The sequence below is a fragment of the Camelus ferus genome, chromosome 1 (assembly GCF_009834535.1).
Source record: "Camelus ferus isolate YT-003-E chromosome 1, BCGSAC_Cfer_1.0, whole genome shotgun sequence".
Classification (NCBI taxonomy): domain Eukaryota; kingdom Metazoa; phylum Chordata; class Mammalia; order Artiodactyla; family Camelidae; genus Camelus; species Camelus ferus.
Genome location: NC_045696.1, coordinates 58,802,430 through 58,818,579, shown reverse-complemented (window position 1 = coordinate 58,818,579; position 16,150 = coordinate 58,802,430). Strand labels below are relative to the sequence as shown.

At 40.2% G+C, this 16,150-nt stretch overlaps 1 protein-coding gene across 1 annotated transcript in view; it reads left to right on the top strand.

Moving 5' to 3' along the window:
- Window positions 1-16,150, top strand: part of HACD2 (3-hydroxyacyl-CoA dehydratase 2) — an 88,354-nt gene that overhangs the window by 58,406 nt on the left and 13,798 nt on the right.

Genomic DNA, 16,150 nt, shown 5'->3' with positions numbered 1-16,150 from the left:
ACCTTCTCTTTCTTGATTCTGCTTCACATTTCTGCTTAGTTTCCTTGAGGCCTAACCAAATCTCACCATCTCTGTCTCAAGTCCAAGAACCATGGTCTCATTCTTTAAAAAAAATTCTTAAAAAATGAAAGCCTGGCATTCCCTCACCCAGCTAAGTAGAGGGACTGTGAAGTTTCTGGGGCCTTCTCCAAAATCCAGTGTCTGCTGAGCTGAGGCTCACGTGTATGTAAGACGAAGCTGGAGGGGCCCACCTTGAAGGTAGTCAGATCCGAAACCACAGCACTGAGGAAACTAAACTACCGTTTGTTTAGGGGGTGAGTTGGGGGAAGGGCTGTATCCTGGGCATGTGCTTCCTGTTGCCTGTCCAGACAGACCAGGCCGATCATTCAGGACGTAACATAACGTATGTTAGTACTGCACAGACATCTCTCTTCTTGGGATTTCTTGAGAAGTGTCACCTTCCATGGACAGCTTTATTATTTTCTAGGTAATTCAAACTCAGTATTCTAGAACATGGAGGCTTAGCAGCCATAACTTACATGAGGGGTTGGTGAGTGTGGACTTCCCAGCACTTACCCTGGGGCTTAGAACTAAGCACCTGAACTATCCGAGCCTTGTTTTTCTCATCTGTGACATGATGATACTAACATCTGCCCTACTTGTGTCCCAGAGTTTGTGTGAAGGTTTAGCAAAAGGAACATATGAAAACAAGGCAACAGTGTCTAGAAATCCAAGCCTCTCGCATGCAGTTTTTTGCTGAGCAGTTTCTGAAATCCCTTATAAAGCAGTTTCACTTCAGAAGAATGCCACTTCCTTCATGGATGCAACACGGTTTTCTTTTTCTTCCTCTTTTCCTTTTCTTTTTCACTCTTGTGGAAGCTCAGGTACTAAGTAGAGTGGTGCCCTGACTCCCCCACTGTTCCTGTGTGTTGCATTACGGCCTTTCTCCTCTGCTGGGTCCTCCAGCTGGCTTCACAGTGCGCTCATGCTCTTTGCCACCTTCTGAGGTTGCTTCTCTTGGTAGCATATTTCCTGTGGCTGCACACGCTCCTTGTCGTCCCTAATGGCCATCCATGAACATGGCCTTTTGGTGAGGCAGGAAGGGCACCTTCTTACCCTGTCACTCAGATGAGGAGCTGAGGTACCATGTCTGGGGCACATCAGTTCCCTCCTCAGGTACTGTGCTGGGACCAGAAGCCGTGCCACTGTCTTCTGGCCCAGTGCTCTTTCCACGGTGACATTCCATCTCAGTTAACAAAGGACATTAGGAGACATTCAGCATCTTCTGGCCCCTGGAATGCCAAATGTCTAAAATTCTCCACCCTACTCCATCTATTCCCTTACTTTCTATTTTAAATGTTTCTGTAGGTGGATTTGCATCACCTTCACTTTTAAAATTAGCACCTCTCCTAAAGGTAGAAAACCTCATGATGTTAATCAGACACTGTCAGACTTCAGACAACTCCTAGACAGATGCAGCAGTGCTTTAAAGCCCCTTGTGCACCTGTTACTGATGGACACTGAAAGATAGTGTTACTTTTCTCCTAACTGGATGGTTCACTTTGACATTGCCTTGTTTACCTTAGGAGATTTTGGTAACCTCAGATTGTCTATTTTTCTCTTAGTGTTTTTCTGTCCCTTTCCAACATTTTCTTGAGCTATGTATAAAGATTTTATTTCAAAATGCTGAGAAATATTTAGACCCTTTTGGGTTCAGTGTAGGCTCACTTCTGACATCCCATGTTGCATCTTGCTCCCATTGTCTTGGTTCTCTTGTAGCCCTTGAAAAACTCCACTGGAACTCCTTGGTTTATGATATATTTACTCCAATGGTATTGTTCTTAACTGATAATTAAGTCAGTTAGGTTTAAAATAAAACATCTTAAACCATGCAAGCGAGCCTTACCAACACAGCCTGCTTTGTCGATTAATCATTGAGTAGGTTCCAAGCTCAACAAAATCAGGAAATTGGTTTCATTTCTGTTTAATGTTGACCTTTTTCTCCTCTGGGCTCTCCACCACTGCACCCTGTGCCCTCCTCACTGGTGACCCTGCCCCACAAACACTCACACTTGAAGCTCCTCAGGACCTTTTTCTCTTGCTCTCTTACCCCAAGGGCTAAATCTGACATCCACCATTCCCTTTTCTCACTTCCGGCATGAGAGGGAGCAGTTTACCCCAGGCAGACTCCCCAGAAAGCTGCACAGTTATCTTCATTTGGGGAAATGCCACTTGGGAGGAATGGCCAGGGCCAGACCTGTCAGCTCCAAAGGAAAGTGTCCCACTGTTATGAGGCTCTTCTAGGACCCAGAGCCGGACCTGCCCCAGCCTGCCCAATCCAGACCATCTTGGCAGATACCCGGGCCTTTCAGGCTTGAGCACTATTGGATTCCTCCTTTTCCATCTGCCCCAGAACTTCCAGATCTTAGGTTTTCCAGCACAATTACAGTTCAGTTAGTCTTTTTAAATATTATACTAAAACACCTCTTCCCCATTTAGTTAATGTTCTGGGTGTGTCAGTGGGGTCTTCTGTTTTGCTCCTATTTTTGATAATGAAATTTCGATGAAGGAGCTTATTGTTGGAATGCATCCTCTTTAAGCATAAGACATTTCCATACTACTGGGCAGTATCTTGATCTATATAATTGCTACTACTTTCAAATAGAAGGAAACCTGTTTAGAGCCAAATCTGGATACTTGGAGTCCTAAGATTAGCAAAAATGTTTGACTTTTCTTTTTTGCCTTTTATCTTATTTTTTTATGGAAATATAGTTAATTTACAGTGTTGTGTTAGTTTCAGGTGTGCAGCAGAGTGATTCAGTTATATATATTCTTTGTCAGATTCTTCTTCATTATAGGTGATTACAAGATATTGAATATAGTTCCCTATGCTATACAGTAGGTCCTTGTTGTTTGTCTGTTTTATATATAGTAGTGTGTATATGTTAATCCCAGACTCCTAATTTATCTCTCCTACCTCCCCCACCTCCACTATCCCCTTTGGTAACCGTAAGTTTGTTTTCTATGTCTATGAGTCTATTTCTGTTTTGTAAATAAGTTCATATGTATCCATTTTTTTAGATTCCACTTACAAGTGATAGTCATATGATATTTGTCTTTCTCTGCCTGGCTTACTTCACTTAGTATAATGATCTCTAGGTCCATCCATGTTGCTGCAAATGGCATTATTTCTTTCTTTTCTGTGGCTGAGTAATATTCCATTGTGTGTGTGTGTGTGTGTGTGTGTGTTTACACCAAATCTTTATCCATTCGTCTGTCAGTGGACATTTAGGTTGCTTCCACATCTTGGCTGTTGTAACTAGTGCTACTATGAGCATTGGGGGTGCATTACCTTTTTGAATTAAAAGTTTTCTCATGGTATATACCCAGGAATGGGATTGCTAGATCATATGGTAAGTCTGTTTTTAGTTTTTTAAGGAACCTCCGTACTGTTTTCCATAGTGACTGCACCAATTTACATTCCCACCACAGTGTTGGAGGATTTCTTTTCTCCACACCCTCTCCAGCATTTGTTATTTGCAGACTTTTTAATGATAACCATTTGACTGGTGTGAGGTGATACCTCATTGTAGTTTTGATTTGCATTTCTCTAATAATTAGTAATATTGAGTATCTTTTCATGTGCTTGTCAGCCATCTGTATGTCTTCTTTGGAGAAAAGTTTATTTAGGTCTTCTGCCCATTTTGGGATTGGGTTGTTTGTTTTTTGATATTAAGCTGTATGGGCTGTTTGTGTATTTTGGAAATTAATCCCTTGTTGGTAGCATCATTTGCAAATACTTTCTCCCAGTCTATAGGTTATCTTTTCATTTTGTTTGTGGTTTCCTTTGCTGTGCAAAAGCCTTTAAGCTTAATTAAACCCTATTTGTTTATTTTTGGTTTTATTTCCATTACTCTAGGAGATGTATCCAAAAAAGTATTGCTGCAATTTATGTCAAAGAGTGTTCTGCCTATGTTTTTCTCTAGGAGTTTTATAGTATTCAGTCTTATGTTTAGGCCTTTAATCCATTTTGAGTTTATTTTTGTACATGGTGATAGAAACACGTTGGCTACCAACATTTTTCTTGTGGATTACCCTCTATCCCAGAGCTGTCCAAAAGAACTTTTGGCAGTGGCAGAAGTGTTCTGTATCTGTGCTGTTCAGTACAGTAGCTACTGGCTGTATATGAACACATGCTGAACCCTTGAAATGAGGTTAGAGTGACTGAGGAACTGAATTTTAATGTAATTTAATTTTAAATAGCCACATGTGACTGGAGGTTCCCATGCTGGACTGTGTATCTGTAGTTGTTCATTGTAACATTATTTACCATTCCCTTGATTTCAGTCAATTAGCTTTCCATGTATTTTATTTCATATGTGCATGGCTGTATTTTTTTTTAAGAAACAAATAAGCAAAGGAAATTTATGTGGTATACTTGGTGTGCTGTGTTCTTAAAATCTGGGGATTTTTTTTTTAATACTCTGGATTAAATTGTTATAAAAGTCCTAATTGCAGGTATGGGCAACAGAGTGGACGGTATTCTCGTCTGTTGCAGACATAGCAGTTGATTAACTGGTGAGGCAGGAAGCCATTCAGGCCCCACTTTTCAGAGGCCTGCAGTTTGGCCTTTGCAGCGGATTCACCATGATAGCATGTCCCAGGTTTGCCCTTGTTGAAAACCCTTTCACAGGCCTTTTCTCTCCTATCTGAGTTAAAAGATGCTATAGAAGTATAGTCAACATTAGTATCCTAGCAAGCTCAAAGATTCTCATTTCACACTGTAAAAGTAAGATGATTGGCATGCATCGTGAGCATTGCTAAAATATGTCAGCAAAGTCAAGGAAAGTTAAAAATTATTAGCTATAAACTGCCTTTAAATAGGTGTGCTCCACAGTACAATGAGTGGCATTTTTAAAGCATTGATTAATATTCACTTGAAAACTTTTAGTATGTAGGAGGGGGAGCTATCTCTTAAATTATCTGCTCCTTTGCCAGATCAGTCCTTTATGTACTGTAGCTTTTGCAATGTAACTTTATTTTCAGCATGAATATGGAGTATCAGTTTAATTTAAAATACGTAAATTGACAAGAATACCAGCCTCCTGACAGCTGACCTGCACAGTGCGTGCAGCAAGTCACTGGTCTCATTGGGAACCTTGAAGATGACAGGGGAACCTAAAGAAATCATCCCCATCCTCCTGCTCCCGTGAAATATATGAGGTGTATTTCTGTTTCTTCAGGGAAGAGGGTTCAGTAACCTTTTTTACGTACCCATATCAAGAAGCCCTGTATAGTCAGGAAGCTGTCATCATAAGCTGTGATGCATCATGGATAAAATAAAGCATATTACTAAATCGTCTGCATTTTCCAGAGAAAGGACCCTTTGAAGTCTGACGTGAAACCCTGGTGCACTTCGCGAATTTGTAAGACGTGACTTGATATACGTGTGTGGATGTGTATGGAAGCATGTTGAGGGAATGCTTGCATTTGGATGGGACGGGGGAGACTAATTATTAGGCTTGATGCATTAAAGACTTTTAACTTGTCTTTTCTTTAGATTGTTGCCATAAACATTTGTTTTTAACAGGATAAGTCTTGGCATCTTCTCCCCTTTACTATATTTTGATCTAGCAGAAAGTTACCAGGATAACCAAAAACTTGATAATTATGCATCTCCTTTGCCTTCTGCATTGGTGCTGTCTGGTTAGGTCAAGTTTAAGGAATCTTTTGTTGAGGTCACTGCCTCAAAGAAAAGTATGTTGAGAGCCTCAAGTGTAAAAACTAATCAAATTAACCAACTTATTGTATACCACTGAATATTTTTTAAATTGTAGAGTTTTTCAAACAGTCATGTTAACATTTGTGTAGCACTTTGCCGTCTGTGGCAGAGCTTATCATCTGGCAGCGGATGTCTGTCCCACTGGTGGGTTTTTAAAAAAAAGTTCAAGGAGAGCACAATGACTGGAGGGTGGACGTCATCTGAGAAGAAAGGCAGTCCTCACCTCAGCTGGTGATTGGCAAATCGATCTAGTGTTAGGCAGTCTCTGAGTTTTTTAAGAAAAAGCAGAAATACAGATTTTTTTTTAATGGGAAATCTCTCAATTAAAAAAAAAAAAAGTGGCTCAAATATTTTTTAAAGCACTGTACAAGCCCAAACAAGACAACTACAAACCAGGACCGTGGGCCATTGTTTTAGTATTTATACTTCATGAGGTGATATTCATAGCCTTTGTTTCTGTCTTGATGACATTTTTGCTATTATTAAACTGTCATAGAATAAAAGAACCATGATATTTCACAGTGTATATTGCCAATTTCATGTTCTTTTGACCATGTCAGTCATCTGACAATGACCAATCCTGTCCCCTCTAGAATGTTGGGTAGGCACATTGGGATGATGCATTTAGAGGTTGGGGGCAGACGGTAGGGTGAGTATGCCCCACTCTCCCCCTAGGGCCACAGTAGCCTCCTGCTGGGGATATTGTTCTCATGCTGTCTTGCTGTAATTAAAGGACTGTTGCGTCATAGACTACTTACACTGTATAGGATGTAGGTGATCAAAGTGGGACTCACTATGGCCCCATTCTGATGCAGTCCCCGTACTTGAGTTGGGTTGAAGCAAATAGTTGCATAAAAATGTTTCAGTTAATAATATGCCCTTTGAATGTGAGAGAATCAAACAGAACTCAGGAAGAATATTGGGAAAGGCTAGCAGCTGGTAAGATCATTAGACATTGCAGAGCTGGTACAAATATATTAGCCTTAAAGTAGAGAGAGAGATGACAGCTCTTAAAAACACTTAAACAACAAAAAGCGAAACAACAACAAAACAAAATATCTTGGTAATTAAGCCTAAGAGGCAGCCACCAGCCTGTATTGGGTTCCAGCAGAGGCTAGCATAGATAGTAGAAACTTAATAAATATTTGTTGATTTGAATTTTTCTTTCATGGAATAATAAGAACTGCTATTTATTAAAAGGTTAGCACTTTACTAAGCACTTGACAGGTTTTTATAACCCTACATCAACCACGCAAAGTTCCCACATGAGGAAGCGGAGGCTGGGAGAGGATAAGGACATGCAGCCTGGAAGCCTGGAGGTCTCTGATTCCAGAGTTGCAGTGACTGGAGAAGAGGCTAGTTGTAGGAACCCACCACTCTATCTTCATGTTTTCTAGGAAATGGGCTAAGTAGATAGTAGCATTAAAGTTGGACTAATGGAAGCATTTTAGCATTCAGACCTGCATGTCTGACTTTGTCATAAATGCAGAATTGATCATGCATTGCTTGTTGACTGCATGCTTATAGATTTTTCTCATTGCATGTTCTGAAAAGTTAATTTCATGACCCAAGAGTTGTTTTGGTAGGCCGGATGTTTAAGCCATCATCCACATCAAAAACTAGTCATTAGTTACTGTGTTATAATGGAAATAAATTTTTAACCAGTTTCTTTGTTATTCTAGATTAAGAAAAATCTATGTAGATGCACATTTTTCTCTCCTTTAAGGGGGAAGGGTATTAATATTTATAACTTTCATTTATCATAAAAAAGGAACAGTACCTTCTGGTTTATTTACCATGTATCCTATCATGGATTTTTAATAAACACTAAATCATGAAGGACACTTTACACATGAAATTGCCATGTGAAAAGACTAATACGAATCCAAACATCTCTTTTTTTAAAAACCACCACGCGTTGATACTCATTACATTTCAATTTCTAACCAAGGATGAAATTCCTTTTAAGTAGATATCTAAGTGAGTTACATTTTTGTTCAGAAAAGCTTAATAAAGTTATAGAAAGGACCAGAATTGTCGTCAGAATTGTCCTGTTCCCCAGCCCAAACCTTCTGCTGACGTCACCAACCAGGCAGCAGCCCCGTGGCCTCACTCTCCCTGGGGAGCTGCCCTCCTCACCCAAGGCTGTTCCAACCAAGGCAGAGAACATGCAAGCCAGGCCTGCAGACGGGTCAGCAAATACTTACTCAGTACTTTGTCTGCTCTGGTATTGTGCTAAGCACTAGGATGCATGGAAAAGGGAAGTCATGCGTGCTGCCCTCACAGGGCTTCCACAGGGCGTAGCACAGGAGCCGAATCCAGCAGCAGCACAGAGTGGGGTGGACTGACAAGGCAGGAAGGACAGGGTGCTGGCACCACACGTCATACTTCAGCTGCCCAGCTGAGGGGCTGCACTAGCTTGCTCCAGCTCCTAAGGAGCAATTCCATCTCCCAGGCCCAGTTGGTTGTTCCCCATCATGGGGTGGTCTTGGGGATCCAATGAGTTAATACATATAAAAGCATTTAGAGCAGTGCCTGGCACTTATTAAGTGCCCAATAAATGTTAACTGCGTATTAGCTATAAATAGTAACCTAATTTTCCCAAAAAATTTAGTGACAGATTTCTATATAACTGGGTTGAGTTCTTTCCTATGTCCTGAAGCAGAGATATAATTGACTTTTAAAACAGAAATATAATTGACTGTTCACACAGGAATGGATTTTTTTTGTACTTATTAAAATAGGATCACAGTTAGCTGGTGAAAATTTATACATAATTACTTTTATCATACTTAAGGAATAATTAGCCCTGCTAATGGGAGTTATCATTATCTTAATCATCATCATTATCCTAATCCAAAGCATTTATTAAAAATTTGATTTTGCCTTTTAAGCAAGCTAACCCCTCTTCAAAGAGAGTTTTTGGACCTGCCCTCAAGGTAGTTACAGTGTAAGACAGTAGTAATGCTGATACAGATTTGGGTCAGCATTCAATCTGTTGTTCCTTCTCGAGTTACCATCTCTTAGTGTGTTGTTACTGCTGGTTATTGTTCTAAATATTCTTATGTCTTCTTTTTTGGTTATGTAGCCCACCTCTCCTGGCAGATTCAGAGGCTTCATACCAAAAGCAATATATAGAAACCACATGATGTTGTTTTTGCTTCTAATGGTGTCCCCAGAGTGGTTGCTTAGTACTCAGGTGATATTTTGAAATAATTTCAAATTTACGAAATAGTTGCTAGAACAGTAGAAAGAACTCTCACATTTCTTCATTCAGATTCCCCAGCAATTGGCATTTTACTGCACTTGTTCCTTCACCTACTCCTCTGTATTTCTAAACCCATTATCTTTTTTTTTTCCTGAACCTTGAGAGCAGGCTGTACATGATGTCTTGTCACCCCTGAATACTCAAGTACATGTTTCAGACATTCTTCTACATCACCTGCATATGACCCTCCAGTCCGGAAGCCAACACTACTACAGTAGACCTGTCCCATCCACAGGCCTCACTCAGATTTCACTGTCTAAACAGTGTCCTGTTTTCTCCTTTCTGGAACGGCAGATATTTACTAAATATTTTCTGTGCTCCAGGTATTGTGCTAAGCACAATACACAGGGTACACAGGGAAAGGAGAGAAATAGTTGTTGTGGTATTCCTGCCACATACATGTTACACTGAGCTGTCAGGTCTCTTCAGACCCATCAGTCTAAGACTAAGAAGTCTCACTCTGTGTCTCATGCCCTTGACAGTTTTAAAGAGTACAGGCCTTAATTTCTCTAGGGTGACCCTCAACCTGCATCCATACAGTGCTCCTTCATAACCAGTTCAAGCGAGGCATTCTTGGCAGAAGTACCACGGAAATGGTGCCATGCTCTTCTCAGGGCATCACGTGAGGTGGCAGCGCCACGTCTACCAATCCCACCCCTGGTGATGTTGACCTCAGTCACCTGCTTCTGTTGGTGTCTGCCAGCTTCTCCACCTTCAAGTCACCATTTTTCCTGTTTCATTAATCAGTATTTGTGGGAATGATTCCTGCCTCTATCAGCCGTCTCTGTTAACTATTCAAATGTGATTCTCTACTTCTGTCATTTCTTTGACACGTATTAGTTGGTATCCTGCTGTAAGGAATAGCTTTCCCTTTCTCTCATTTGTTTATTCATTTATTTATTGTATTTATATCAGTTTGGACTATGAATTGCTATATAATCCAGTGGACTGTAACCTGTATTTACTTTGATGCTAAAGTTGTCTGTGATTTGGCCAGTGGGAATCCTTTCTCCTTGCCCTTTTGACTTGTTTTCATCGTTCATTGAGCATTTCCTTACTTTCCAACAAAAAGATTTCCAGACTTAACTTCCCCTGCCCCAGTCCTAGAATCAGTCATTTTGCCAAAGAACCTGGTTCCTTTTAGTGGAGGATGGTACATTTAGGACTCAAGATCTAGGTAGTTGAGGTGCTTCTTGTTACTGGGATGTTATTGCTTCTTGATCCTCTCAGTAGAGAAAGCTAGATTATATGTGTATGATGTATATGTGTACATATACATATACTCGTACACATGTACGTTTAAAAGTATATAGCTGGGTGTGTATATACATATGTGTGTGTGTATATCTATATACTCATGAGCTCATACCAATTCCTCCAATTACGATCCAACAATCTAACACCTTGGTGTTCTTTCTAGCATTCTCCCTGCCATGTTTGTAAATACCATCTTCAATAGCAAGAAGTCCTTTTTTTAATATATTGATTTATTTGTTCAGTTTATTTATTTACAACATGTAACTAATTTTCCAACCACACTAGCCATCTCTTCTACCTGCCACCACTCCGTCACCTCCCCATCCTCAATTGCAAAAGGGGTGTTCTCCCCACAGCAGCAGGGGTGTATGTGTGTGTCTGAAACCCAAGAGGAAAAGTCAGAACTGTTCAGAGTTTGGGGGCACAACTTTTGTAAGCCTCACTTTCCTCATCCGTGAACTGGAGATTCCATGAGGTAATATATGTTAAAAAGTGATTGACATATAGCATGAGTTCAGTAACTATTTATTAGGTATAATTATTTTTACTGCTGTTGTCATCGTAATTATTAAAAAGAGATTATTCCCCCTCCAGAATTAAAAATGGGCAAGAGACATCTCTCAAAAGAAGATGTACAAATGACCAACAAGCACATGAAAAAATGCTCATACATATAAAAATTCTGGTACATGCTACAACATGGATGAACCTTGAAAGCATTATGCTAAATGAAACAAGCCAGACACGGAACGGCACATACGTATATTCTACTTAAGTGAGGTGCCTAGAATTACCAAGCTCTTAAAGACCGGAAGTAGAATAGTGGTTACCAGGAGCTAAAAGGAGGGAGAAATGGAGAGATATCACTTAATGGGAATAGAATTTGTTTGGAATGATAGAAACATTTGGAAATGGATAGTGGTGATGGTTGTACAGTATGGTGAATATACTTAATGCCACTGAAATATACACTTAAAAATACACACTTAAAATGTTAAATTTTAAGTTAAATATTTATCACAAACCTGTTACTGCAATTTTAAGATGACACTAACATGAAAAAGCTGCCTATATGTATCCTTTTAGGAATACTTCCTTTTTCCATAGCATACACTGGTTATAGATACATTGCTGCCCCTAACCCCCAGCAAAACACGCACACGCACACAGACACACACACACACACACACACAGAGTCTGCTAAAGGAAGATTGAAGAATGATACTTGTAGAGGTGAACAGGCAGGGAAAGTTGGGGAGTCAAATGGATCTAGAACAGAGTTGGCTTGTGGGCGACATGTAGCCTGCAATTTGTGATGATTTTTACCTTTTTAAAAGAGTGTAAAAAACAAAGAAGAATACATGACTAAGGCCACATATGGCACAAAGCCTGAAATATTTGCTATTTAGCCCTTTTCAGGAAAAGTTTGCCAACACCTGATCTGAAGTGTTGCTGTGGACTGAATCATGTCCCCGAAATTCACATCCGGAAACACTAAGCCCCAGTGAGACGGTATTTGGAGGGGGACCTTTGGTAGGCGGTTAGGCTTAGATGAGGTCATGAGGGCAGAGTCTTCACCCTGAGGTTCAGGCCCTCTAAGGCACTAGTATCCATGCACATAATACCTTTTACACATTCTGTAGGAGAGCTTCTCCCTCCCTACCATGTGACAACACGGTGATGAGACAGCCAGCTGCAAGTCAGGAAGGGGGCCTCACGAGGAAGCAGACATGCTGGCACCCTGATCTTGGACTTCAGGAGCCCTGAGAAAATACATTTTTGCTGTTGGCACCCCCAGTCTGTGGTGTTTTACTGTGGCAGCCGGAGGAGACTAAGATAAACATACTCCTCCCAGTTCTGCCAAGAACTGACTCGAGTCCTCATCTACCAAAATCTCTCCACAAGGGAAAGGGGTATCAAGAAGAGCAAAGAATGCTCACTAGAAAGCATGATCGGGGGCTTTCTCTGAAATACCCAGAGGGGGAAGCAGTAGGTCCCAAAATGCCAAGAAGAATAGGGTTTCTACAAAAAAGATTTTCTTCCGTGGCACCATCTGTTTTTCTTTGAATGTAATAAAAGTGACAGCTTTTCATGTACTAATGCTCCCTGAGCCTTTTAAAGTCAAACATATGATGCTATTTGTGTGTAAAGGTTTTCCTCTTGCGCCCATTTGTTTCTCCAGCTTGAATTTCTGTGTAAACTCCTTTGGCTAAATTACACAAACTGCCCACACCCCGTGTCTCCTCCCTCGCTGTAGAACAGGGGGCTGAATCTTCCGTCTTCAGTGTGGAGGGTCCAACATGCAGCTCCCAACACCAGGCAGAGGAAGATTTCCTGGCCAGCCAGGGCTGCTCCGTGCCCACTCCTCCATTTGTGCCATGATTGTGAACAGGCAGCTTTGAAACATGGCTTCAGGACATTTTTGGTCAGCCTAGCCCAAACCTGCTCTTTGTCTCCTTTTCCTTTGTAAACCTTGATAAATTCCCTTCTCCCCTTTTGCCCTAAATGCCTCCTTCTCCCATAAAAGGCAATAATATGTATGTATTTAAAGTAAACGTTTTATTCTTTTAAAAACAACTTTATGGAGGTATTAATTTACATACCAGAAAGCTAACCCATTTTAAGTGTGAAAGTCAATGCTTTTTAGTAAACTTACCAAGTTGTGCAACCATCACCATAATCCAGTTTTAGAACATTTCTGTCACCACAATATGATCCCGAATGCCCTTTTAAAGTTAATCCCCATTTCCATTCCCAGCTCCTGATAACCATCAATCTACTTTCTGTCTCTAGGTTTTCCTTTTCTGAACATTTCATGTAAAGGAAATCATACAGTGGGTAGTGTTAACATTTGGCTTCTTTCACTCTGCATCATGTTTTTGAGGTTCATCTGTGTTGTAACGTGTACCAGTATCTTTCCTTTGTTTTGCTCAATACAGTTCCATGGTGTGGATGTACATCACGTTTTGTTTATCCATTCACCAGTTGCTAGACATTTGAGTTTTTACTCTTCTGCTGTTAGGAACAACACTGCTGTGAACATTTGCGTGCAAATCTTCATGTGAACATACTGAACCTCGTATTCTTGATAATTAATCAAATTATGTTTCTAGTTCTTAATTAAAATGCATCTGAGTTGAACTTTTTATAATCCTAGTCCTTTGCCCCTCAAAAAACCCTCAAAGTTAAATGGGCTTTTTTTTTTTTTAACTCACTTGAGGCTACCAGTTGATTCTTTTTCTCTGAGTCACTGGCTCTTCACAGAAGAGAAGCTCCCTACTTCTTAGAAAAATGTTCCCAGCTCCTGCTTTCCAAAAAAAGGAAAGAAAATATAAGATATCATTCAGGTTAAGGAGCACTGATTGCGCATATTCCTCGTGTCCAGACCTATGTTGAGGGCTGAGGAAGCCAACTGGTGTGAGACCTGGACCCCTGAAGACCTTACCATCCATCGGGGTGGGCAGGGGGCCGGCAGTCGAGCCAGGGAATTATTCCCCTTCTACACATTCAGCAGTCAGTAAAGAAAGAGGAAGTCTTTTAAAAAGTTATTTTCTCCTCTCCTGCCTTCTTTGAGAAAGGAAAATTATTTTAAAGAAGTGCTATTAAAGTCTCTACCCATTTTTTCCCCAACTAAAAGAAGTTCAGCTCCTGCAAGGAAGTTAGTATCAGCCAGAGTTCGTGCCTTTGCCACGTGCAGGTTGTGCGCACACACCTTCCAAAGCGTAGCAGCTGGAAGCCCTCACTGGCTACCATCCAGGTCGGCCTCCCACCCTTCGTAGGACTCGTTCCTGAGTGGCCTCAATTTGGATATGACCGGGGCCTTGGAGCACACAGCTTCATGAGGTGGCCTATTTTATCAGTCAACTGGTTTGTTACATAGTTTTTCTTATTTTGAACTTTTTCCTCCCTGTTAATTTTTTCCATTAGTCTCATGCCTGTTGCACATGATATCCTTTTGCCTATTTTGAAGTAGTTGACCTTCTTCCTGGTTCCAGAGTAAGTGCTGCTAGTTCAGGGGCTCTTATAATGGACTCTGATCCCTCAGTGGGGTCTAATCTGTTTAGAATAATCAGAGTGAGAGACTGTTGTAGACAAATACTGGCTGGTTGGTTTGAACAGCCAGCTACGTGTACCTTGTTGACTCATGTATGAAACTGTGGAACCAGAAATTCCAAATCTATTGGATTCATAAGCTCAGTCTTCTCCATTCAGTACTAAAGTCGTGTTGTTGTTGCTGAATCACATTACTTTATATTTAGCCTTGTTAAATTTGAGCTTACTGGGTTTGTTTTTAAGAACTCTTTTATTGTTAAATAATGCATAACATAAAATTTACCATTTTAACCATTTTTAAGTTCACTTGCACTAAGTACATTCCCATTGTTATGTAACCATCTTCACCACCCATCTCCAGAACTTTTTTCATCTTCTAAACAGAACTCCATGCCCATTAAATAATTATTCCCTATTTGCTTTCACTCCCAGTCCTTGGCAACCTTCTGTCTCTACTTTCTGTCTCTGAATTTGACTACTCTGGGTACCACATGAGTGGACTCACATTTTTTAAATGGCTTATTTCACTTAGCATGAACTTTTGATGGATGTTTGGGTTGTTTCCACCTTTTGGCTATTATGATAATGCCTGCTGTGAAATGTGGATGTACAAATATCTGTTTGAGTCTCACTGATCTTACTGGTTTTAACTCATTACATTCTACCCCTACTTTGTGTTATTGGATAATTATCTGCATATTAGATCAACTTGATCTCTGACTTTACCCAAGCCCCTTAATAACATGTTGTACTTCCTGCTGACCTGAAGCTATCATTTGTACAAAACAGTCATTTCCCCCATCCTTAGTCTTTTTAAAATTATGACATGGTCTTCACAGCTGGATTCTAGGAACAGACATGTTTTCATATGCATCCTGAGTCTGAGTTGTTATGGCTCTTTTGGTTAAAGTCTAACAAGCGGGTATGTGAATCAGATAACCTCTAGGCTGGATCAGAGTGAGAGGCTGGGGGTTTGTTTGCTTTTCCCCTGTTTATTTGAAGGCTTCTAAGACTACTTAGAAACTAATATCAGGTATCAAAAAGCAGAGAACTGATTAGGATTGAATTGTTTTGTTCCACAAATATCTGTTGAGCTCCTACTTGTGAAAAGCACAAAGTGCTTTGGGGAATCAAAAGACGAATAAAACACGCTCCCTGCTTTCAAGACGATTATAATGCAAAATATTAGAAGAACTTCCTATTATAACACAAAGATCTTTAAGGAAGGCTTCAGCCCATAGGTGTAAAAACATATCTCCTTAATATGAAGAGGATTACAAAATACATCAAAAGGCAACGTGTGCTCTGAAATTATATTTCAGTATAGATGGGTTTTAAGGATTTGGGGACAGACTGAAAAATGACACATGAATGCTTTAGAAGGCCTTAGCTTTTGCTTTACTTGGGCTAATATAAGAGCACCAGGAAAACAAAAAGTACTCTTGCCCTTGACAGTATAAAATTCTTCTTATTTTTAGAGAGTAGTAACTATGGATTTATGAAATTCTTTGTCAGAGCAATTTAGTTAATAGATATGTAAATGACTACTTACTTCATTGTGTAGGTGGATCACTCCATGTACACTTTCTGAGGAAGAATATAAGTGTTAAATTAACATTGCAAATGCAGAGAAGCAAAAGTTCAGGTTAGAATGCCTTACCTTTGTTATGTTAGATGTTAGGAGTAAGACAGAGAAGATCCATCTTGTAACTGAAATTTGTTCAGTTTGCTCAGTGGAATTTCTTATTCACAGCCAACTCTCTAAGTGCCCTTTTTGGATGTGAGAAAAT